Source organism: Rissa tridactyla, chromosome 3 (genome assembly GCF_028500815.1).
Source record: "Rissa tridactyla isolate bRisTri1 chromosome 3, bRisTri1.patW.cur.20221130, whole genome shotgun sequence".
NCBI classification, from domain to species: domain Eukaryota; kingdom Metazoa; phylum Chordata; class Aves; order Charadriiformes; family Laridae; genus Rissa; species Rissa tridactyla.
The window spans coordinates 48,877,473-48,904,190 of NC_071468.1; positions in this window are offsets into that span (position 1 = coordinate 48,877,473).

Consider the following 26,718-nt stretch of genomic DNA (forward strand, 5'->3'; position numbering starts at 1 on the left):
CCTGCCTCCTAAGCAAACAGATCTCAAAACATTTAAATTCAACAAATATCAATTAATACTCTGATGCACTATTTATTATTTTATATGTATATACTAAACACCATAAAAACAGCTTTCAGCTTCGAATGAAGCCTCGTAGTGAGAATAAGGGATGCCCAGCTTTACTCATAGTCATAGCAATACGAAATAGAATTATTCGCTGTCTTTTCCTTTCCAGAAGGAATCCACAAAATCTGTTTATCTTGCAGCATCTTCTACTACAAAGGCCTAAGAGAATGCAAAAAAATGTCAGCTGGTAATTCAATTAGAAGTCTAGCACCAAACCCAATACACTGCAAGAGTGAGAAGTTTAGCACTTTCACTGTTACTTGATTAGCAAGTGTATAGATCTGAGGGGTGTTTCAGAACAGCTTTATGCAGTGTCTCTATTGCAGGAGCTAACATCTGGCATCATGGCTCCAAGCTCTAGTGAATCAAAATCATCCACTGCTGAAATCCGTGCACCAGATCAGCGGTTTCCTTCTGTCAAAGGCAGACATTTACACTTCGGTGCAAGAGCAAATTGTTCCTAAACCACAAAGGAAAAAAAAAGAAAGGAAAAAAAGAGATAATAGAAAGGGAATTAAGGAAGCTTTAAGAGCAATTTGCAAAATAGATCCGAATTATAATTTAAAAAACTTCATTAATCCTTTTATTGCTCTAATGATTTTGGAACTGGATAATTACCAGCCTTCTTGGCCTTGACACAAACTTAGATTTTCAAGTCCACATCCAATACCCAAACCATAAGACAGAGTCAGAGAACTGATGTTTTGTTGCAGACACTACCCTTCAGACCAGACCTTCATTTGAAGTGACTTCTTGTCAGGCTGGGCACTGGTCAAAAGAAAGGCAGTTATCACATGTTAAGTCTCAAAATCGGCCATGGATGATTCTCATGCTGGTGAACTTGAGTCCAGTGGACATTTTAAGGCTGTGCTGGCCACTGTTTTGTGTTTGCTTACCCATCCTGGTCCAAAGCTCTGAAGAGGTGAGAGCAGAAGGCGAGAGGTTCTCCAGGAGCAGCTGAAAGGCAGGAGATAGCGGCGGCACTTTGGGAAGCGAGTCGCTGCCCACAGGACGAGGCAGGCTGAACATGGCACCGGAGGGCTCTGGCGGTTCCAGCCCCAGCAGCCTTTGGTAGCTTCTTTATAGCTGCTAGGATTCTAACCCAGCCCCACCGCTGCTCATGTGGCAGTGCTGGGATTTAGATGCTGCACTTGGAATAGTCACAGTCCACCTGCACCCAAAGCTACAGGCCGATCGCTCCTGAGCTACAAGGTCAGGGAGTGCGCTAGCCCAGAGTCCTTCCAGACTCCCAAGTGCAAAATCCCGTTAGGCAAAGATTGCTCAAAGGAAGCATGCAGCAAAACAAGGCATCTGTGACCGCTGTCTCTGACAGGGAACAAGGCAACCGCATGCCAGGGAAGGGCCATCCAATTGCTACTCTGAAGCAACGGCAGCAGCTTTCATTTTCAAGCCCCCGTTGAGCCCTCCTCAACCATCCTGAGGCTGAGGGGATCCCCCCAGCTGTGCTCAGTGGAAGACAGTAGCTCAGCTTTTAACTACAGCAGCCCATCTGCCCTCCGCACCACAGCAAACCCTTTAGCTCCTGCAGAGACCTGTAGGACCTATTGCTCCCAAACGCCCAACTCAGGCCTCCTTGATGAACACGCGCCCCAGGAAGCTGCCCTGAGGCAAGCAGCTTGAATGATCATGTAAAGGAAAGAACATATGTTAATCTGAAAAACAAGGAGTCCTATGTCTGAAACTTGCCTGTGAGGAATGCAAACATGCAATGACACCAATACAGCATTTAGGCAGAGCCTCCTGTATCTGAAATGGATGTGAAGGAGACCTAGGATTCCACCATTAGCTATTACACTGTCCGGTCAGGTCCAGACAGCTACTGTGGTACTTCAGCTACAGGTGAAGAGCGATCAACAGGAAAATGCTCAGCTAAGGGCTGGTTTTTGATGTTTGTACTTCCCAGGTTTAAAACCGGAGAAGTTTGTCTAATTATCCTGCAATGCAGAACATCAGCAGAATAACAGCTGAAATGAGCAAAAGTCCAGCCACCATCAAGTCTATTAGTTCCCTGTGTTACCATTATGATGAAGCCTGGAGACTATAGTTAGCTAATACTGATTTTTTTCAAGCATTCTGGTGTTTATCCTTTCTTTTCCTGGCTCAGCATTCGTAACTAGGGATGCAGCGCATCAAACTCCCCCTTTACATAATTCTTGGGAAGTCACTGGAGCTACCCTACAGATTCATTTAACCCCCTCATGCTGTTCTCGACATGTCAGCATGTGGGATGATTGGCATGACAGATGGAAAATAAGGATGATTTCATACCTTGCTTTCATTCTTGATTGGGCTGCAGGCCGTGGCAGTAACTGAGTTTATGGCACGTTTGTCTGGGGAGAATCCTGCTGCCGTGTCACATCTGTGTTACTGGCAGAGCGGGGAGATGGTTAGGGCTGTGCACAGTAATGGCATTTCATGTTTATTCTGGTTTTCAAAAGACAAATTGAAAGAGTATCAGCAGTCTGGTGATCCTGTAAAGCTACAAACCAAGAGAGGAGAAAGCCCAGAGACCAAATTGACCAGGCAGGGCTGACCAGGCAATGCTGAACCCAAACTGCAGACTTACAAGCCCCAAAAGAACAATCTCAGTCTCAGCAGGAGACTTGAGCAGCTGGACGTGCTCAAAAGCTCTGTCAAATCGCTCAGGGTGCCTAGTCTTCAGCATCCAAGATCAGGCTAAGAAGTTGCTCTGGGAAATAGGCATTACTGCAAACCTTCACTCCTACCTATACGTGCAATATTTTCTCTTCATTCCTAGTGTCCCAAAAGTGAGTCTAAAAAGCTAACGGTTGTAATACACTCAATGTGTTATTACACTTAAGCCTCTACCAAACTCTTCTACAAAATGATAGATACGTTGACTCTTGAGACAAGAGGAACTATTCATCAGCAGGAATCCAGAAAGGAAACTTGCACCTACGCAAGTTGTAGCATCAACAAGAGCTTTCCTGTTTAAAACGTAAGAGTTCAAGATTTGTCTGGACCACTGCAATGCTAAACCACAAATAAAATCTTAAATCTTCTAAGATTATTAGCTCATTCACTAATGAAAGCCAAGAAGTTCAATTATGAAAACAGTCTTTGAGTTTGACCACTGCCTGGGTACGCAGAATTCGGCAGAAAATGCCAGTAGTATGTTTTTTAATGCATTTTTTTTTTCTAATTTTCTACTTAAAATTCCCTAACGAATAAAACCCAAAGAAGAAAAACAGAAGTTAATTTTCATGCTTTTCATTAGGAGGGTCATCTGACTTGACCCTCCCTTGATGCACTTGGACATGCAAAAGGGCAAGAGCACAGACAGTTGTAGTCAGGATGAAAATTGGTTGTATCATAAACATGTAATGCAGAAACCATTTTTTAACCTATGCTGAGATCATTGGAATTAAACAGATTCCTTATCTCAGATGAAATTTATGGCAAAGGGCTACGTGAACAGAAATTATTTGCAAAGGGAAGGAGATTTTCCTGATTATATAGTGTGTGCTCACTAGCTGCGTTTCTTGCCATCCTTCTGTGCGTAACCAAATCAATATCTCTTGTCTCCCCAATATTGCTATTTCACTGTGGCATCAGTGGAAGAACAAGGTACACTATGGCCTCTGATTGCTGAGAATTTCACCTTGGCACAGAACTCTCTGTATTCTGTAAGGGCTGAGGTTTATGAAGTTATTTCTTGGAACGGAAATTTGCCATACATCTTCATAGCATTAGATGTATACACAGATATTTGGGAAGAGGCAGTTCAGTGGGTGGGTGGATGTGATACGTCACAGACGTCACTTTGGAAGCAAAGCAGAAAGGGTTTTGGACTACACTGTACCTTGTCACTGACTCTGACTATATTTTCCAAAGAAAGTAGGTCTCAGTACTGGAGGGGTACTGAGAACGAGATGCTGCTGATTAAAATTAGTACTGTGAACATTTCCCTGTTTTGTTTTAATCACACCTACTGAAGCTAATGAATTTGGGCATGGTTGTACCAAATCTGACTTTGGAGTGGGCTGAATTTCTTGAAAATACTTCCATGATGTATTTTGTTAAGCCAAGATGTTCAGGGAAGCTTCACGTGTGCTTACCTGATTTGCACCTGATTCTGAATCATGCGAAGTGTACTCATAACTATCTATTAGAAAATTCTACCTTTTTCTTCTGCTCCCCCAAAAAGTAGGCATATGTTGCACACACACAAAGTGTCTCTAATAAAACGATTATGACTGTAGAATGGATTTTCTAGCTCTTCACGCTACATTTAGATTCTGTGGTTTTGATTATGTTTGCATCCTGGGTCTCCTTTGTTGTCACTGAGGCACTGGAATTGATGTAATACTTGTATGCCTACAACCACAGCTTTATTACGAGTATTTATAGAGTGCAGGCTGCTTCTAGGAGGTCAGAGAAAGGTAACTATGAATAGTAAGCCTAATGCCAGCAGGCTTAACTACGATGTACCACAGTATGAACTTTCATTTCAAATTTTTAGGAGTTCACAAATCAAAAAAGGCTGAAAAAACACATATTGTCTCCTAGGTGCCCAAGATGAAGAGGACTTCAGAACAAGGAATCTATGAAGCTAGAAACAGGAAGAATTCCAGGAGAGCTGAGTTGAAAAAAACCCCACAATTTCACAGTCTGATGATAAGTTAGTGCAAATCAAGGGGAAAAGTTCTCTGCAGATGGTGTTAAATAAGTACAGAGGACCGAAACAGGCTGCAAGAGAGGCAGGGAGAGTGATAAAAAGGGCCACTTTAAAGCTCTCTTTTTATAGGAATGTTAATAATTTTCTAGCACCGTGGTTAGTATATAATCGCAGCAGCCTCCCACATGAAGTAACCTCAGTGTGGTTGTCAGGGAGGCGTGTGTGCCGTGGAAACGCGCCGGGGTTAGAAGCCAACTATCCCAAAGGTGTTTGCATCATCCACATTCAAAGGCGCCCTCCCAAGCCCAGCCTGCGGTGCCAGCTGCCTGGGGGTCACCTTCCCGCGGGGCTGCTCCTGCATCCCATCCCCCCTGCCCAGCCTCCATTACTTCCCGGGCTGCTGTGTCCCGTGTCTGCAGCCAGGAACCTTCCTCCAGAGGAATTCCTCTTTTTCTCAGACGATTTGTCAAGTTGTAAAGATTAACCTCAGAGCGTGCAGAGAACTTTCAACAGGAAAATGTTTGGCCACCTCTCCACAACCCGCCTGCAGAAAGGTGCTCTCATGGCTCGCATTCATTCGTATGGCTCGCATTCATTCGTATGTCTCTGGGGTATGTAATTTGGGGACACTGGGCATTAACTGCCCTAAATAGCAAGGGAAGCTACTGCAGAGAAAGATGCAACCTGGGCTAGAAAACAGAACCAAAAAGGCAACGAACAGACGCTCCACTGTCTTTTTTTCAGGTGCAACCAGGCACTTCATGCAAAGCAGACACTGAGCATGTTGGGTCTCACTTTGGGCCCATGTTATGCAGGGGTGAACGACCCCACTCAACACACCACCCCTCAGTGTCCTCACTCACAACATCAGCTCAGCTCCTTGGCAGAAGTATTCATGATTTTCGCCTTTACAAATTAGGGGAAGACCAAGGCCTATGCGGTTGGTAGGTGCTGAAAGCTCCACAGGCAGCCATGAGGATGAATAGAAACAAAATACAGCCATTTTCCTTCAAACTTTTCTCTATACCATCACGTATAACTAGGTACTATAATTACAGAGCTAATTTCTCCTACTTTCCCTAACTTTTCCGAGATGGCTATCCCAGCCTGCTGAGGTAAGAGCGTGCCCTGTGGAAGCTGGGGCTCCACGCCTTTTGGTGTCTGTCTGTCCTAACACGCGCTGGGAAGCAGAGACACAACCCGCGGCTTCCTTCATCACAGCAGACTTTGCTTCCTGAGCTGCCTGTCTCTAAATCTGAAGTTACACTGCCTGATTCTCTGATGGAGAGCACTGTTTCTTGCATATTCCAAGACCAATTTGAGTGCAAATTGCCTGTAATAAAATTGCGTTTTTGTAACAAAACTCAATGTGATAATGTGGTTTGCAACAAAGGGACGCTCTTTGTATTTCCCTATGGATTCAGTTCATATCAGCTTTCCAGGTATAAGGCGGCCAAGTCTGTATCCAGACTATAAAGACTGTAAGTATATACTGTGTATACTTTAGATATACAGACTTATACAAGACTATAAGGAGGGCAGCTAGGGTAATTACTGTCTTCACTAGACACGTATTGCTAAGAGAAATCCACAGCATGAATACAACAAATATAAGGTACCTCTTGTAATACATAACCCGGTCATTGTATATTTGGGCCTTCGTGGCTGCACAATGCTACATCAGTTTTAATTGCTCTCATTTACTCAAACACCCGTAGGAAAAGCATCTTGTTCCTGTAAAGCTAAAGGTCTTTCTTTGAGATAGAGCCTCCTATCTATGGTTTACTTGGCTTCCTGAATTAGTAGACATTCTGTTCTTCCTTTAATAAAGAACTCTGGATAATGATTGCGGTTTGCTTTGAATATTCACCTGAGAAGTTATAAAACTATGTTTAAAGAAGCAAACAGATAATTAACTCCTCCCCGAAACAAACCTGATTTTTAAATAGACTCAGAGCCAATAGTCTCTGCATTTTAAACTCATCTCTAGCATTTCAATGAACATTTGTGAGTTCAAGCCAGATGAAACCAAATCTCCAGAAGAATATAATGCATTTTCTAGTTAAACGTTAGGAAGAAGATTATAAACTGAAGTTGTATCTTGCTAGAAATTTGTCTGCAATGGAAATTATTCCATTATTGCATTAAAAGTCCTTTTTTGTTATAAAAGTAAGTTTCCATGTTGTCATTTTGAAAAAAAAAACCAAACAAACCCACAAACCACAAATATCCGTCATCTCATCTGTAGTCTGTGGCTTGTAATGTGCAGGAGGTCAGATGAAATCCTCCTGTAATCCTTTTGAGCTTTTGAGTCTATTAACTTTTATTCTGTTTCCTATACTATACTGTATTTCTGTTTTAAGGGGAGAGCGATCTTTAGATCACAAAGCAATTTTAAAATTTCCTAGTGAGATAGGCGAAAAAGTCTCTTCCAATGCCTTAAAGGCAAATATCAATGGATTTAGGATGGAATTCATTACGTCCACCTTAAGGCATCTAAGATTTAGGAATCTGGGCTAAACGAGTCTCCTATTCACCTGGTATTGCCAGTAGAGAGAGAGCGAGCAGCATCGCTGCCAGCAAGGAAATTACCTCATTCCAAACAAGGTCTCCCAGATAGGTGGGCTGAATCGTTTTCGGGAAGTGCTGACTGTAAGGAGCCAAAATGACTCACTTCAGCGATACCTGGCTTTTGAATAAGTAACATCAGATTGGACACGTTTGATTTCTGAGGGTGTGGGTAGCTGGTTTTGGTTGTATAGAGCTGTCATTGAGATATCTAAGGAATCATTAGAAGAAATGGAGGGGGATTAATACATTTTGGTTTTTTATAAAGGAGTTATTTTAGACAGTACTGGCAATGCTGGTAATAAGTTTCAGGGTAGGCACGGCACATAAACATACAGATGGTACAAGTAAGGGCAAGCCCTAGCACATACACAGCATAGAGATGTGACACTGTTGTAAATTATATCCAACCCCTGGATTAATCTAAGAATAAAGAAATAAAACAGGAATATATCGATCAAAAATTGTTATATTAAAAACACCTTAGACCTGTGCTTTTCTTTCTTCTTCTTCTTCTGCAGAGATGATGAATTATTTTTTACTCTGGAGGACACCTGAACTTGAACAGACTTGCAAAAACTCAGTAATATCTAATAATGTCTGGAAAGCTGCAGCATCTACCTTGTTAGACATTAGCACATGATGCTGTGTCCCTCTTTCTTTGGGGCTTTAGTTACTGTTCTGTTCAATAATCTGTTTAAGAATTAGTTTACTGTTCTGTTTAAGAATCAAAGAGGTCAGATTACCATTCCTCTGCACCTTATGTAGTCATTTAAATCAAATCAAAGGGAATATGCACATAGTTGGTTTTCACAGGCTTTGAAAAGCTCAGCTGATTTTTTAAATGGCTATTTTTCATATGACTTTACACTGTTCCAAAGGCAAAGGAATGAAAACTTTCATACTTTCCATAGGAAAAAAAAAAAAGAGGTAAAAGAGACTTTATTTCTGAATAACAGTTTAATGACCAAACAGTCTTTAATTCAGATTAAACATGTTTAAACAAAGCAAAACAAAACAAAACAAATTCTCCAGCTCTGACAAAGTTGTCCAGAACCAAAATCCCAGGTATGACCAAAGCTTAATTCTCCACTTGCATAAAACTGTTCAGTGGAAACAGAGAGTATGTTTTTGGTAGCCTGGATGCCTGCTAGTCCTAGATACGCTCTATCAACATAAAAAGTGCCTGTTTCACAGGGGCCTCTCCACAACTGTGACTATTCTAATTCCTTCATATTTCTGACCTGTTTTCGCTCTGTCTGCAGTAGCCCGTATTACCAGATGCAGGATAAGAAAGAACCAAGCCATCAAACCTCTGTAGATTTACCTAAACCCACAATTTCATGTAATGAACCCACAACTCCTATCACAAACATCCATGTGAAAAAGAGACTATAAACATGAAATACTGCATCTCATTTCATTTGCACATACTAAATGTGTAAGTAAATAAACTATACTGACTCAGGCATGCACACATACTCAGTTTTTGAAGCCCTGTGACTTTTCTACACAATTTACAGTAAAAACAAAAAAGCAAACTTTGAAGGAAAGAAGTTTAAAGGGGAAAAGCTTATGGCCCCGGAGACAGGGATTTTCCCAGCAGGATACTCCATTGGGTGGGCTGAATAAAGGTAACACGCATTCTTTTTCCTTTAGTAAGAGGTGCATTTTCGTAACTCGTAAGGGAAATTGCTGAATAGTTTTGACAGTTGCACTGCTGTGTTTGTTTCAGCTCTGGAATGTGATTCAGATGTTGTTTGAGAGTTAAAAAAACAAAAACAAAAACAACAAACTTCAGAGCAAGTTCCTGCAAGCTCCATGAGCTCTTAGTGTACATATGAATGGGAAAGGACAATTTTCCTGCATGCCAGAGGAGAAGGGTAGCTTTTGATGGCAGGTCATTCAGCTATAGGGTGCCACAGGACTTAACTGTATCTTATGCAAGAGATAGCTTCCTCTGGTCTTAACTGAAAGCTCCCCACCCAGGGGGTCTGGCAGGAATCTCAGTAGCATTTCCATTTTGTTCAGCAGTCTGTATTTGGTTGCCCAGTTCAAATGCACCTGTTTTCATAGAAACTGCTCTCTTTGTTCAGTGTACATTCCAGCACAGTGTTAAAAACCACCAAACATGGTCAAAAGGTCACTGCTTGTGTCTCAGCTCCGCTCTAAGGACTGTTCGAAATCCGCCATTTCTCTCAAGTATCCTGCAAGAGCATCTAAATCGCAGTAAAGAAGCTGCATGTGCTTGCATGGGACTGTTGGGGAGGAGCAGTTTGTCAGTCAGCTTTGCCATCGCACCAGCTGCCTGGGATAACCAAACCTCAGCCCAGGCAGTAATTTACCATCACATTATTATTCCTCATATGGCCTTTTGGCTGCCTGTTGGTCAAGGCCCTGTTCTTCTCCTCCAGAGATTTCCTAGCTGGTGTGATTTCATGCCGAGGGTCTCCCAGGTTCTTTTCCCCGCACACCGTGTCTGGACAAACCTATCTCTGGTTTCATTGCAGTCTGTTGGATATGCCAGCCTCCATCGTAGTGCTCCATGCAGCACTGGCAGACTATGTGTGGCTTTAATCGCGCAGTCAGCAGGTGCGGGAGCAAGTCCTCCCCGTAACAACCAGGCTTTATATGTGCTTTATCCATCTCTTCCTCTTCCCGTGCTCTGTAGCTACGAACAACTCCACAAGGCAAACGTCTCCACACCCAACCTCGGCACTCACTGAGACAACAGAGTTTGGAGATGCTGGAGCGACATTAAAAGCGAAAGGCCTAATAAAACAAATGACAACAGCTAAACTGCTGTGTACAGAGACCCTGTATTTTCAGGGCTGCTCTGATAGCTCTGCCCTACCCAGCGTTTCTCGCGCACTATGAACGAGCCAGCTCCTGCTCTGAAAGACCTCTAGATCCCAGCCTCCCTCAGCTGTTTGCCGAATTTTTGGCATCCTCAGCTTTTTTCATACATTCCCCTGTCATCCGCCTGAGCCCTTCTGTCACACGTGGTAGGTGCTGTGGGGCAGAGACCCCCTCTGCCTCTTTGCCTGCCTCTGCCTCTGCGGGGTCTTGCCTGTGGTAGCACATTCATGCCATCCCAGTGAGCATCCGTGTAATAATAACAACAAGAACAACAACAAGGATTTGATGAAGGGTGAAAAGGGGTTATTAATGGGGTAAGCAAACATAACAAACTTAGATCCGCCTCGCTGCTTCAGGAAAGCTTGCCCTTTGCTGGTGACACAATTCTGTATTTCATACTCCTGCAGTGCATTTGCTGTGAGATTTAAATTCGAAGGAAAAAGAGTCTCAGCTGCAGCCTGTCTGTAATAAGCTACTGGAAAGCTTCAGAAACCCCATTAATCGTTGGACCTCTGTTCTGTGTCCCCAGTGTCCCGATGGCTTGTGCCCCACCTATGAATTCCTCTGGTAGCTTTACTTGCTGCCACCCTCCCATTCCAGAGGGACAGAGGACTGAAATCCCCAACAGTCCCATTTTGACAAACAGAGGGCTAGAAAATCCCTTAAAATAAGCCTGAATCTGCAAGTGGACACAGTTCACCTCTACGCTGTCGCCGAGACCTGCTGTGCAAACACTAGACATCCCCACCCAAGCTGGGAAAGAAAGGTTCAGGGCTTTTAATGAGTGTCATGGCCATTCCTTCGTTATTTGCCCACTCACAGACAAACCCAACTCTTTCCCTACTTTGTAGCAAGCTCATTGTATGTCTGCGTGGCGCGGAGTCTTTTCCAGTGCATAATGGTATCGCTAAGTGGATGCCTGGTTGTTGTTCGTAAATTAAGCATCTTTTGTTTTTCCACCGGGAATCTTGGAGTTTCGCACTGATTGACTGTTATCTGTCAAGGCATCAGTCAGCAACCCAGCAACTCTCTGCTGGAGACTGCCCTGCTTTTACAATTAGCAATAAAAAGCTTTTGTCGCTGCACAATGATGCTTCTGAGGTCTGGTTCAGGGTTTTAGGAGGGTTTTCTTAATCAACAATAAGATCAAAAACATACATATTCTGTTTGCTTTGACAGTGAATTGGGAAAGAAAATATTTAGCTCAAAGAGAAAGAAACAGTTCTACATGCTGGAGTAATTAATCTGATGCATACAAATAAGGTTTCAGGACCTCATTTCCTACTTTTTCATGCATTGCCTCCTCCTCTTCTCTATTAGTTTTAATGTGAAATGTTTTAAAGTACAGTTCTACAAAAGACAAGAATAACTGAAATTGGAATTTACACCATGTTTAAAAGAAACTTAACCAGAACAGGATCAGCTTCACTTCATGGAGATGTATTTATACAAACAACTCTCTCAGAAAAAATCAAGCACTTAAATGGACAAGCTGGATACAATTAGGGTCACTTGATCCTTCTCCTAGAGATATGAAAGCCCACACATGCTCATCATGAATCAGTCAGAGCATAGAAATGTTAATTTTGTATAGCTTATTTCAGTACGTTAAAAAATACAACTTAAGGCTGCATCTGTCAGAACAGTTCTAGGTACGTTACTAGTTCACGTGCAGCATTACAGCTTCTAATTTCTACCAGCTATCGCAACAGCATCTATTGGATCTTGCGTATGGCCAAACATAGTTTATACAAACTGTAATTCTATCTTTAAAGAGCCTCTTATTTAGTGAAAGCTTAACCTTGTATCAGATGTCTGGGCCTGAGTGGGGCCAGGGAGGGATTTGACAGAAAGTGGTTCGCTTCATTTTCTTTTCCTCTCACTGCATTGCATTTGTGTCGTGGAAAAAGTGTGAGTAGAGTGTGTCTATGGGGGGGTGTAAATGAAGGGAAAAGGCATAACCAACAAGAATGAGGAGAAGAAGTAACAGGAAAATTTCATGAAGAAACCAAGATATTAAACCTGGTAAAAAAAATATATGGTAAGAAAGTGAGAAAGAAAAGAGTAGAAGAGGAAAGATACCTTTTAATTTAGAAAATCTTATATACTAGAACTTGTCAAAATCAAAAAACAATCACACCTTTTTTTTCTTTCATAATGACCTGCAAAAGTAATAGCTACAAAAACACCTGGTTTAACTCATCTAAAGCTCTACCGAGACATTAAAAAATCTGGCTTTCATGGAAGTATTGCAGAGAAATGAAGTTTACTAAGGAAATTAAAAAATGTTCCATCTACAACCTGCAAAGTTCTTTGAGACTTCTGCCCCTTTTTATGGTTCCAAATTCTATCGAAAATCTGTTGTATTCTGTGTAATGTTCATAGAAAATCATGTGAGCAAAAAATTTTAGAATGCACTGCAGTTGTTCAAATATAAAACACTCTATTGGGATTATAATGAGTTTCCAAGAAATACAGCAGCTTCAAATGGCAGCTGCAGTTTTTAAATCAACTTGACAGAGAAAAGCTTTTATTAAACATAGAAACTCTCTTCTAGATACACTGCCCATCTTGGGCCACAGCCAGTGCTCATTTTTTAGCTTGGAATAGTGAGTTATATGTGCGCACACACACATATATATTTATTAGTTCTTCATTTTAATACTTACTATTCAATGACCCACACAAAATTTGTATAAAATATTCATAGCTTTCAAACTATTTGTGTATATAAGGCAAGTTTATAGACAGAAACTAAATTCTGTTTATTTACACTGTTTGTTCTCCCTGCGTAGCGGACACAGGAGAGGAAGTGTTTGCTGAAATTATGAAGAAAAATAGAATGTTTAGAGCATTCAAACTGTATATGTCATACCAGAATCTTTTTGTCAGTAAAGTTTCATGTGAATTTGACGTCATCTATTATGTTTGCCTCTACTATTGGAATACATCAATCAAATAAATAAGATTTTTCGTACACAATCTCCAGTCACTGGCCTTTCAGTGATGTATAGTATATGATATTAATAATCAGGCTTCCTACCAAAAGTACTCCATGAAGAACATCCTTTCTGATTATGTTTCAGTAAAACTCACTCAAGCCGATAATTTTATCATTAAATGAAATTTCAGCTTGAAAAGGAAATGCTTGAGCTGCCTCAGGAAAAGACATGCAAATAAATAATTAAACCAGTATCAGTACATATCAGTAGACCAATTTCAAGGGAGCAGAGGACTTGTCCTTCAAAAGAAATAATGCTTAAACGGCGACAGCAAATCCTCAGCTCCCACATAAGAATAGTCTTGACGTCTCCAATCTTTACCTATTTCTTCACTCATTTCTTTTACCAGTCCATACCTCTCCTTACTTATTTCTTCTCAGCTGTCCAACAGATTCCTCGTGAAAGGTACATTCATATTTCCCCTCCTTGGCCCATCACCAACACACATTTTTATACGGGAGAGGAATTTTGTGGGTCCCTAGTGGGATTTAGGCACCTTGGGGTACGCTGTCACTGCCAGGCAAGTGTGACTGGAAACCCGCTCTCCATATAGTCCTCCTTTACTCCCCACACTCAGGACCTCACTCAGCAGGTTGCCTTAGCTGGACACCAGCCCTCCCTCTACCTAGGTATATGATACAACACTACAGTCGCACCTCTCATCCATGTGGCCTGGCAAGGGCACGTCCACTTGTATTCCCACGTGCTTCAGTGTTACGTACACCAAGGTCTACTTTTCCTACAGACAGTGTGGATCATCTGAGCAGGAGCTGCAAAAGCAGAGAGGCTCCAAGCAATTTTAGACCTGCTCTCCATGTCCTGGTGCAAAAAAAAAAAAGCGTTTCAGGCCCCTTAGGATTCTTCCAAATGGAGAAGGGCATTTTAATAACAAATCATGCAGAGTGCTGATGAAGCAGGGATGCAGCAGCCAGGCTCTTTACCTTGTGTTGAACAGCTATAAGGTAATTTAATGATGATGTGGAGGTGTAACCATGCCAGAGCTGACTGTGCAGCTGGGATTGCCCATGCATTTTTGACAAAGGAGAACTACCTGAGGCTCCTAGTAAATTATTAACTAATAAAAAAAAGCAGTTTCTGAAGTAGGAAGGGAAAATGTTGTCACACCTTTTGAGAGGAAGCCATTAGGCAGTTGAAAGGAAATAGGTTAAGACCAGAAAGGCAGAATATGGGTTTTGACCGAGCCTATTAAGAGATCATTATGATTGTTATGCTAGATAGGGATCCTGAATTTAGAATAAACTATTTCAGTCGATTAATATACTATTAAAATCACTCCTCTCTTTTTTTCTTTTTTCTTTTTTTTTTTTTAACCTTGTATAGCAAGAGATCTGTGCTAGGCCATCCTGAGGGTCACAAGAGCCTTGTGCCTAAGCCTCCTCTTTCTGAAATTCCTGTCCCAGATCAACCAGAAGCTTTTCTACTGCAAACAAATAACCTGACTTATTTTGCATCCCCTGGCTGCAGTCCTCCTCCGGAAACTCAACTGCCTAAGGTTACACCTGGAGCCAAACGTTTTGGAGAAGGCTACACAGGCTGCTTTCATTTGCTAGTGAAATACTACCTGTGAAGAAGAAGTGATATCTGAGAAAGGCTTAAAGCAGACACGCTAGTGCTGGGTCTTTTCCCTTCCCTGCAGCCTGGAACCTACCCACAGCATGGGCTGCCCCTTTTTCAATGTATTTTGTCTTTTTCCTTCCAGAAATAAATTAAGGGATGAGATTTGCTTGATGAAACATGTAAACTTTCACCCTGGTGCCTGTGTGTTGCCTCTCCTCCTGGCTCCTCCTGGCCAGCCACATTCTGCTCCAAAGGGTACTCAAGCCCAGGGCAAAGAGCGGTAATTGTTGGTTTTGGTTAAGTTAATCTACTGAACCACTGTGCTCCCGGCCAAGGTGAGCAGTGTCACTCTACGGCGCTCGGGTCTTCTGGAGTATTTCTCCTCCCTTCTCCATTTGAACTGGAAATGCTTTTCTATAACTGATGTCCTGAAGAAATTTAGCTAAAATGTGTGTGTTCCAACAGAAATTCTGGTTTGATACACTGACATTTTCCCATCAAAAAAAAGTGCCATCATCATTTATGGAGAGGAGAGAACTTGCTAAATGCAAGTAGGGGCCAGACCAAGTGCTGTTGTAATGCACAAAGTAAACTCACTTCTCTACTCTTTCTTCGCATTTGTACTACCCCTTGATCCTGACTGCAGATTTGAGGCACTGTCGGGATCCATATAAAGTCTCCTCTCTGGCTTGAACATAGTTTTCTTGCCTAATGGCTATAATTGTCTTTGGGCAGATGATTTTTTTGACTGTACTTAAAATGGGTCTAGACTACATTGCTTTTTAGCCAGGTTGGTGACTTGGAGGGAGTGTGTGGTACATTTTACAGCAGTACTGTTTTTCTGCTACATCCTGTCTCATTGATCGAGTTGTCTGTGGTTTTTGAAAGGCTTTTACTCTTAGGAACACCTACAATTAAAATGCCAGATTTTATGCTTGTTTTTAATAATGCTTTCTAATCTGACCCACATAGATGCAAATACTTCTGCCCTCACTGACCACGGATGGCTCTCCTCTTCCTCCTTGGGAGTATTTAGGGTACAAGAAAACAACCACGCAATTCCTGCAACTTATAGCAGAAGTTAATGTCCCTGGCATACCCTATGAGACTGTAGCCTGTTATTAAGAGATTATAAAAATGAGAAACGTTCCTGATATATTCAGGCTGGCTTCAGTAACAGCCTCAGACCTTGCAAAGTCTATAATCTGCACCCAGAGAGCTTGCTGGGATGGAGCACAGCAGCTATGTTCTGTGGTGACACTTCTTTCGTTCACCTGTCTTGGAATTTACATGTTTTATATTTACTTACTTTCCCTTTTTTTTTCCCTTCTATTACAAATGTTTAGTGAGCAGAAATTGGAGTTACCTTCTTTTACCCTTCATTTAAACAGTTGTGATATTAGTTCTCTATATCGCAAATCAACGTACCAGACCACTGTGAGACTGAATACATATACTGGATAATTTATCTTTCCTATGATAACACTAAAGATTTTAAAGAAAGAGCTCTCTTTCTTATTTATTTCCCTCTTTGTACAGAGAAGACACAGAGGAGCAAAGACTGAGCTGCCTAAGGCCTAATGCCACTAAAAATTCGCGTGTGCAATTTGAAGCTACTTGCAGAGCAATCTCACAGGAGCAGGGAATTCTACCCTGGATTCAAAGTCCTGTCCCTGGCTATTGCAGCCACCACCACCACATCATCCCCTACGGAAGCAGAGCTATTTAGTGCAGTGCAGCGTTTCTCCCTGCTACATCCACACAAAGCTGTCCCACCTGGGTTACCCCTTATCATTACTTACCTGGTTTATACATACATGTCCTTGTGTCAATATTGGCCTTTTGTTTAAAGGCTGAAGGGGATTATTTCTAAGATTTCGTCAGTCCCTCAGCTTTCTTTGAAAATAACCGACTGTGAAAGTCTTATAAAAAAACAGCCTGGATCAATAGCATGATTATCTTTTAAAACACACAAGGAAGGAGACTTTCCTGCATCAATGATAAACTCTTACATAGCTGCTAAAGTGTTTCTAAGATGACGTTTGAGGTCAAGTCAGACTACACCCTAGTATACTAAGTTAAGATTTTGTGTAAACTTATGCAAGGTCAGTATTTCAGTTATGATACGATGTAGTGCTTTTTCTTCCTCTTCCTCCCTTTCAAAACAAGTCAGGGGCATGAAAAGGAGGGAGGGCGTTAACATACTTCTCCTGAATACCCTGTGCCACTCTAGAACACACAGTTTTATAGGACAGGCTCAAGTTTCCTAACAGTACCATCCTAATGCCTTGTATTGCTGGAGTCACGTGATGCAGCTGTGACTTGCTATCGCATCATGCCATGTCACCAGTGTCTGCATTTACACCACTGAGCCAAAAAGGAGCAGGGTACTGGCTCAGGCAGTGTCACGTGTGCTTATCAGCTTCCCAGTTAGGCTTGGTCTCGTGGTGACCACCCTCTCCCAGAAAATGCATGGACACATTCTGGGGAGACAGCATGGGACAGGGGCAGTTCCAAATAGGTAATTTAGATCTGGACAACCTGCTTAAGGACAGAAAAATGTAGCCATAGGGCCCCAAGCCGTGTGCCCCTTTCCTGCTCTATTTAATTCAGCTTTGAACTATACCTACTACATTCAACTAAGTTAACATTTGTTGCATCAGCTAAGAAAGCCATTCTTTTCTCATCTATGACCAAATTTTTGAAAGCAGCTCCCTGACTCAAGAGCCGCAACTGCCCGTGAATGCCAGAACCACATTTATTGCTTGGACACATCGCTTTTGCAACCATCTGAGTTTTGCAAAGCGTGAAACTGCCCCGAAAGGTTAATTTGTGGTTACTGGTGTCTAATTGCAGGCAGAGATGTGGAACATCAATTTGCAAAGCTACTTGCAGAGGTCACTCTTCAGTGTTCTGCCTTCTTGTGCTATGTAAACCTGCAAAAAAACAAAACAGGCCATGTTACAGTGCTGAGGTTGCAACGATGAACAGAGAGGTCAGAGGGAAATTTAAAACAACAAGTGGTTAACACCCTCGGCCAAAATTATTCTTCACATCACTGCAAACAGTGTAAAATCAAGACTCCATTCTTCTCTTTCGACGTAATACAACTCATGCTTTTTAATGTATATATATATTAAGGGAAACTCATCTGAAATATGATTGCAAATTGTTGGCTCTGTTCTTCTGTTCCACTTTATTTAGAATCATTCAAAGCTTATCAAATTATGGCTGAAATTTTCAGTTAGCTGTTCATTGCATCACATATTTCATGTGCGTGAATTTGCAGTACACAGCCTTAGTGGTCTAGATTTTATCTGCTTTATATTCACATCTTCTCCCACTGATCCCTTCACACTGCTGAATTTTGCTGCCAGTTGCACACATTGCTAGCACAAGCACAGTTGTGCTTGTCCTAGTGAAATCAGTCATTCTAGAGTTTCAACTGCTTTCCCTTAGCTGTAAAAAGATAGATCTTTATTTAAGACATGAATGTTTTTGCAAGCTTTCAGCAGCAATGCTCTTTAATTCTTCTCATTTAGAGAATAGTAAAAGTAAGCTAGAAGCTCACAAAGTCAACCATCCTATCAGTCAATCTACCTACCTGAAATATCATTGCTGTTACCTATGTGGCCCCCAATCACAACTGCATCTGAGACCCTTGCAAAGTTTGCTGTGCAACATCCCAGTTTTTGAGGAGGCATTATCCTGCCTGGTTTAGAAAGGAAATGCCCTGAGGCATGGTCACAGTGTCTGGCTGGCAGGAGAAGATTCATTGTGTCCACACGACAAACTAGACGGATGCTGCACAGTTGCATGAATATTGCTCCGGGCCCAGGTTTAATAACCTGTCATTCAACAGGGATGTGAACGATTTAGGGTGCCCTCAGCAGCATCCTATCTGCATCTCTGCAGCTTCAGGTTTAGGGAGGCTTCCACCTCCCAGAAAAGACCCTTTGTAAACATACCTTTCGTGTTCCTTTAAGCTTGGGGCTGTTGTTATGGACTGAGAGCGTAGCACAGACAAGCAGAGGGAAGCCAGGGTCAGCCCAGCCCGTGGCAGGAGGCAGCTACTCCATTTGTGCATAGCAAAGGACAACGTGGGCTGCAGATGGCCAGAGTATCAAAGCAGAGCTTGGTATATTCAGTCACCCAGAAATGGATGTTTCCTATATGTCAACAAAGTGGAAAGCATGTGAGTATCACGGGAGCAGACCTGTGAGTTAAAATGACAACAGAGCCTGTCAGCTGGAGAAAGCATCCAGGAGCAAAGCTCAGAAACCTGCAGCAGCCTCTCCTCTTGCTGGGAGCAGAGCACAGCTCAGAGGCAGGGAAACACCTGAAGGTCCTGTTCCTCACAGTTCCTTCCCCTCAGCTCCCTGTCCTTGCTGCAATGGAGCCCACCCTGGCCTGGGCAAAGGCTTGAGCCAGTGCCCTGCAGAGTGCAGAGCTAAGCACATCTGCACTTAGAGCTGGTGCAGAAAAGCCAGGCTCTCTGCACTGCTTTCCTTGTCAGCAACATGCTCAGAGGCCCAAGCACTTAACAACCACCTAAAAGTCAGTCTGTAAAACGGGTATTGTTTATTTAACCCTAATTTTCAGGCATGCAGATTTTAACATAGATTTTATACCCAAGACACAGTTGATTTTCCATATGGAGAAATTCTCATTGTGAATTACCTGCAGCTCACTTAATTTCTACCAGCCCTGTCACGCTGCACCCTTCAGAGCCATCAGCTCAGCTACAGGAACCATTGCCCCTGACTGCTGGGAAAGCTTCTACAGATGTGCTCCATTCACAGACTACCAGGTGAGAAAAGCAGAGAAAAACTCATAATTTCTGGTGAGGCAGAATGTGGTTTACAGTAAGTTAAAAGAAGAGCCCCAGTTAGTGCTGCTAATGAAGAAGGCAGCAAAATCATTGGCTTTGCATCAGCTTAGCATGGCATGCTCTTCCCACCTTAATTTAAAAAAAAAAGAAAAAAAGTGAGAGGTGCTGAGTATTCCTGCTAATCCCATTTATCCCATTCTGTACAGAGGTTTATGGGCTGCAGTCACTAGCCCAGATAACAGCAGGGGCTGGAATTTCAAAAGGCAATGAATGGTGAGGTGGCAGCTCCTCAACATCTCTCCATCAGTCCAGGAACCAGCCCTTGAGCTACGGGTGACACACTCTTTGGAGAAGGAGTAGCAGTCTTCTTCATATGTTGATTCCCTGATTATCAGAATAGCCAAAATACATTTCACACTCCAGTTCTTTTAAGAGAGATGAAAAACCTGAGATGAAGGGAAAACAATAAACAGATCAATTTTCAAATTGAACTAGGAGAAGTTTTTTTACCACTAAAATAAAATGGTCTTAGGTTATGACATAACTTTGCTTTCTTTCTTCTCCATGAGGTTCTCCCAGCAAGAGAATCTGAGCCAAACCTTTCAAAATCTCATCCATGAGAAAACAGAAGGATGCTGCGTGGCACTGCTGCTGCACGGTACAAGCAGTAACGCGGTCTTAGGAAAAAGGCAGTAAACATTTGAAAGACCTCCATTTCAGAAAGGACTCGGATATTTCAATAGGAGGTATGTCTCCCGCCTACTTTCACTAAAGTGGTGTTTACTTCAGCTAATGGAAATAGCCTAGCTATGCAGCCTTTGCTTATGCTGGGTGGCGAGTGTGCAGAGAAACTTGGTCAGGGTGTGCCTCATGCCTTTTCCATGTGTCTTTTGTTTATATTCTATTGCCAGATTATGTCAGGGAAGTTGTATGTATGCGTCTGACATCGATTGGGACAGTCCCCTCCCAGCGTGGTCCTCTGCGATTAAAAAGAATTCTCTTAAAGGTCAGGGATACAACCACAAGGCAGCTTGGAAGCACAGGGACAGCCCCAGAGGTGAGTGTTCTCCTCCTCATTCAATATGGCCTGAACCATATGATTTAAGAATATGTGTATGAATATATTAATGTCACTTCTAGCAAGTGGGGTGAGGCTGGGATTTCCAAAGCCAGTTCGGGTGCCCAGAGGCCTTTGAAGCATGCAGGATTCTTGTGACAGGATTCCAGGGGGCTATGAAGTGCCATCAGTTTGACTCCTGGTCAAACATCAAACGTCCTCCCATGGGTGTTAACAAGTGGATGCTTGTTGGTACTCAGTGTCTTGCACGTGGAAGTGAAATGCCCACACAGCCATGCAATGAAAGGAACTGCTGGGAAAGCAATGTCAAATTTGTGATCAAATTATCAGGTCTAGTCATTCTGCAAACAAGTGGACATCTGCGTGCTCGTTCCCAAGGGTACTTGTACTCATTACATCTGCAAACCCCCTGTGATTGTTGCAATGATGGTATAAAGAGCAGCCCTTTCTGTGGTATTTCAGTCCTCAGCTTTTGGAAGAGAAAGGAGGGTGGAGTGCAGGGAGTTGCCTCACCTCTTGGGAGACTGGAAGAGTTTTTTTGCTGAAGGTTCATGATGAGGTTTGGGGTGGGAGTCAGGAGGAAAGAATTTCTTATCTGCACCAAAAGAGATAACTTAGATGAAGAAACCTCTGCCCATCTTTAGTGTGCTACTTCCAAGGTAGTTTCTCTTCTTCATCCTACAGATACAGTGGCAGCCTCAATATTTGAATGAGAAATGCAATCTCTATTCAGACTGAAACTGTAGTCTTTTCTATAAGAACCGTCAGGATAATAACTCTCTCTTGTACTGCCCTGTAGAGCTCCAGGATGCTCTTCCTGCCGTGTAGCTCTTCAGCAGCTTTCTCCCTGAATCCCCTGCAAGGCTATGGGAGGATGCCCCAGGCTCACCCAGGGTATTTTGCTGCAAAAGGCTTGTGCATGCACGATTTTCCCAAATGTCTGAGCAGAAAACCCAGGCGTGCAGGCTGCAGGGAGTTATAGTACACTCCAGTCAGACCACGATATAGATAAAGGACTAAGGCAGACCCACAGCCAGAGACAAGGTTATGCCTATCTCCGTCTCACCTACTGAAAATGAGAACCCGGGCAGGGGGCGGGAAATCATTATCAGCAAGCAGGAGAGAACTTTCCCCGTTTAGTTCCAGGAGCTATGTTAATGCAAGATAAAATCCATAGATGAACGTTTTTTTCCTTGCTCAATGCACAACCTGTTTAATATTAATACACTGGGTCTCCCTTTTGAGACTTGCAGTTCTCCATTTGTGTCTCATTTTATTACTTATGCAGATAATGCTGAGATTTATCTCCTCCTTTCCAGTGATTAACTTTCAGCAGTATAGTATGCCAGCTGTAAACTTTTGCATGCCATGGAAAGTTTTAAATGCTAACCTTTCTAATTTTCAGCATTATAACAGGTCTAACCTTCAAAATGCATTGTTCTAAATGTAATTGTTGAGTTTCAGCTAATGTAGTGGAATCTTGAAGGAAAAAAAAGTATTTGAGGGGATAACTTCATCAACAAAGACAGCTGATAAGCATAGGCGTGTGTACGTTCATCTCTGTGAAGAAATGTTCCCCATAAAATGGCTGTGCAGCCTGCTGGCACATGAAGTTGAACACATTTGACATACACTCGCTGGTTTGTATGGCCATATGCCCCAAATTTGAGACCTCGAATATGAAACAAACCGACAAATAAGCTTATAAAGACATTTAGTTAAGCCACAGCAAGCCCTCGTGTTTGGTCATGCTCTTACTTCAAGAGTCTTTTTCAGCCTGTCTTTCACTGCTTCTTGTGTTTAAGATCAGCTAAAATCCTGTCTGATATCAGATTGATTACATCACATCTAGGCCTCTGATACAGTTGTACCTAAGGCACAGCTGAGAAAGAACTCTCCATTTTACAGATGAAGGAGAAACATGGCACCAAAGCACATCCTGCAGGAGTCTGGTAAGTATGGGTACAATCTCTAGCTCTAAATCTATGATAAGGCATTACTTACTGAAGTATCTCCTAATTGTTTCTGGATTAAACAAATGAGCATCCAAATAGTATTTTTCTGAAGACTAAATCCATTTAAAGTAACACATGTATTTAACTCTCCCAGTGTTGATTATCCTCTCATCTATAGATATGACTTTTAATGCAAACTTCTCCTTGCTCAACCAGGACACACAAACGGAATTACTTCAAAACAAGTGAGAACAGAAATGAGCATGTGCTTCTATGAGAAAAAGCACCTGCTTACCGCTGTGAAAGAGCAGGTCTACAAAAAAGTCACTGTGATGCTTTAAATCAACATCTCCATTGGATCTGGCTTTAGACATCTGCTCAGATGCTCTATGACCAATTGGCACCTGAATGCCCCTAAACAGACAGAGTTTGTCCATGGACATGGACAAGTTATGTTCTGACACCGCCAAGCTGTGCAGAGCCTAAACAAATGCCTAAGGCCTGGAGGGATGCTCTGACTCTACTTTCCCCTGTCTATTGCTTGAAGGATGTACTTTAGTTCATCTTCTCAAAGGGCTCCTGATAACAAAGCAGCTGGGGAGGGGTTCACTGTTTTCCCTCCCTAGCTTAGGGCACTCTCCTGCAATCTAGGAGACCCAACACTAAAGCCCTATTTTAACTTGCTCAGAAAGGGGCCAGCAGACAGATTTGGTGGGAGACATAACATTTAGTCTGTGGGAATTCAGAAGTGAGGTCTTTCTTTGAAGTTAAGTCCGCTCTTCAAGAATAAATAGACATTAATGAGATCAGAAAACTGTGAGTTCATAGCATAGTGATTAAAGCACTTAGCAGAGATGCAACAGGCCATGCCAAGTACCTTAACTGAATCTCGAGTTACACAAGCTGGAAGCAGGCTAAGCAGATGGGCAGGGTATCCAGCAATGCAGAAGTGAGGATACTCCCTATGGACATGAAAAACTTGGACTCAAGGTCCCAGTTCAAACTACGTGTAATGAGGAATTCCTGCACAGCTCAGGCCCTTGTGAAGGAGAGAATCAATCATAGAATCTTCACAGTTGGAAAGGACCTTTGAGATCATTGAGTCCAACCATACACACACAAAAAAACCCTACAATCTCTATCATTAGAGCATGCCCTGCAGTGCCTTCTTAAATACCTCTAGGGATGGTGACTCAACCACCTCCCTGGGGAGGCTGTTCCAGTGCCTGACCACTCTCTCAGTAAAGTAATTCTTCCTAATATTTAGGAAGAAGCCCTCACCCTATGACAGCGATGTCTCTTTTCCTTTTGAATCCTTTACTGGAGCTTTGGGCTGAGGAATTGCTGGTGGAAGCAGATGCCTCCCCCATATAGTCTGTGCCCATTCCTAGGCACAGACTACCTTCTTGCCTACCTTTGCAACTCCTTGCCAGCTTGCTGGGTTCTCAGGCCAGGACTTCCTGCTCCAATAGAGAAAGGTCTCTGGAAGACCATGGGGAGCTATAATAGTCAGCTACAGCTCTCAGCAGAGGAAGAAAACCAGCTAAATACCCTTCATTTAGACAAGATACTTATTCTGTCTGCATAAAACTGCTCAGCAGGCAGATTGAAGCCAGCTCAGGTGAGTGTGTGTGTTGCAATGGCAAGTGCAGTATAGACAGCCCATCTTCCTCCGTACAGTATATGGGGAGGGACAGGGCTGGGAATTCCCCAGGGTGTCAGGCATGACGCTGCGCACAGTGTCACCCAGAGCTGTGTGAGCTGGCTGCAAATGCAGGTCTCCCCAGCAACGGTGGCACCGTGTCCGGCCAATTTACGAGCCTGCTTCTCCACGTGGCTATTTGTGCGTGGCGGTGCTGTGTCTCATTGCCTCCATGACTCTCGCTCTTCTCTGTACAGGGACGTGGGGATGCTCCTGTGCTGCTCCAGACAGCAGGTGCTGCCTGCCACATTTCTGTTTGTGCATTGAGGATGGGAGGAGCAGGCTGACATCTAATTCGACAGACAGAGGCATTAGGCAGCAGAGCTTTTGAAAATGAAGTGCTTTGCAAGAACTAATCTTCTTCCACACTTCTCGGCAAACAAGAGTGAAAAGAAAGGCTGAAACAAGCATTGCCCGGAGCTGGAAAACGACTTCCCCTGGTCCTGTTAGCAAGCATCGGGCCCTCTGTGCCGGGCTATGTAATGCCCAACCCTCGTACAAGCTCTGACATTGCCTAACAATTACATGAATAAAATGACTTCAGAGACACTTCAATCAGTTTTCCTGTACTGACACCCTGGAGACAAACTGGGAGGGTTTGCCTGCCTTCGCACCGATTACAGCCTGGATTCAATCACTTTTGTCAGCCTTTTTCTGTCAGAAGAGACAACAGCCACAGGCCATAGTTTTAAAATGCCTTGTCTCAGCGATGACTTTGCCCCAGGCCACCTTTCCCTCCTTTGCTCCCCCTCCAGCATGGGGCACAAGGCATTCCAGCTGCCTTTCAGTTCAAAGATCAGCTTGAAAATGTAGCTTTTGTGAGTCAGTGTTTGGTGATTATTTCTCCTGGTCCATTTTTTTGAATACAGTGCTGTGATGACACGTGTGAACAGCAGCTTCTTTCCCCTCCGGCCCCAGCCTCAGATACCCGTGTGGGATGCCCAGGTGGGCATCTGGCGTGTTTCTGTCCTTAGGACCCAGGTTAGCTTTAAATTCTTAGGTTAGTCCTCAAAGACAAATGTAGAGGATAAAAGAAGAAAAGAAAAAAAAAAAAGCCTCTCGAGATTTAATCATCCCCAAGGGTAAAGCAATGTGCAATTGGTAAGAAAGGTCACTGAGGGTCAAGAGGATTCAGGGAGGAAAGTGCCTTTCATGAGGAATTGCAAATGTTTACTTTAAACAAGTATTTAAAAAGTCAAGATCCTGAAAGAAGCCATATGTTTCGATTTTGAGACCAATTAGTCTGCCTGATCTGCAGTTTGTTCTCTGGACTTTTGGCCTTTCACTTCTTCTGAAGGCAAGGAGGCTAATGTGCCAACACAACCCCTAAGAGGCAAGGGAAAGCCGGGGCAGCTGCCTGAAATGATTTTTCAGAGATGCACTTGAGAATGCTTTTCAGAAATGATACAAAGATTGACTGCACAAAGAAAAGAAGAATTTGGCTATGCCTCTTTGGTGGAGGAGAGCGCTGGTAGTCGGCACACCACAGTGCCGATCTCTTCATGTTTTGTAATGCTTTTTGACAATGGGAGTCCTTAAGAATTTGTTGGGGTTTTGTTTGCATATCTAATCATTCTGCTTTCCCCCTTGCCTTTCCACAAGGATTATTTGAAATTTTTTAACTTCAGGAAGGTGTTTTTCATCCCTCGGAATGTCATGAGAAAATGAGAACGTGTCATGAGTAACTGATGTCAGTCCTTAAATCCCGCTAGCAGCATTTTATTTGATATTTGGTCCCTGTCAGAGCACGTAGCCTCTGAAAACAACTAAACACAAAAGAAAGCCAATATGAAACAGTTGCCCACTTCATGTATAGATATTCCTATTGCACTCTTCACCTGGGTCTTTCTTTGTGTGTACCACAATTGATGCTAAACGCGATGGGAGGGGGGAGCAGGGCCAAAGCCTTCCGATTGCTCTTCACCAGTCTGACAATATAGATATGCCATATATACAAGAAGATTTGCACAGCAGGAGTGGAAAATGCCACAGCACCAGGCACTTAAGCACACAGCGCCATCTCCATTTCTGCAGCCAAAGTATTCTAGGATTGAGTGGCAGTTTTGGCTACAAGCCTCTTGAGTGCAAGGTGTTCAGCCTCAGCCCATGTTAATTCATCACAACCCTTTCCACGAATTCAGATGAAACTTAGGGTTGAAAGCAGGGGTAAAGGCCTGCTCCCATTCAAATCAACAACAAAACGAGGTAGATCCTGACCGGGGTTTCATTCAGCATCCCACTTTCCTGACTGACAGCCCTGTATCATAAATCAGGTTGCACTTTACCACTCAGAGCAATCACTAGAGCAAGGATAAAATTCATAACAGGGTCTGAAAGCTGAGCTTTCGACAGGCTTGATGATGTTAGAGGAAGTAAA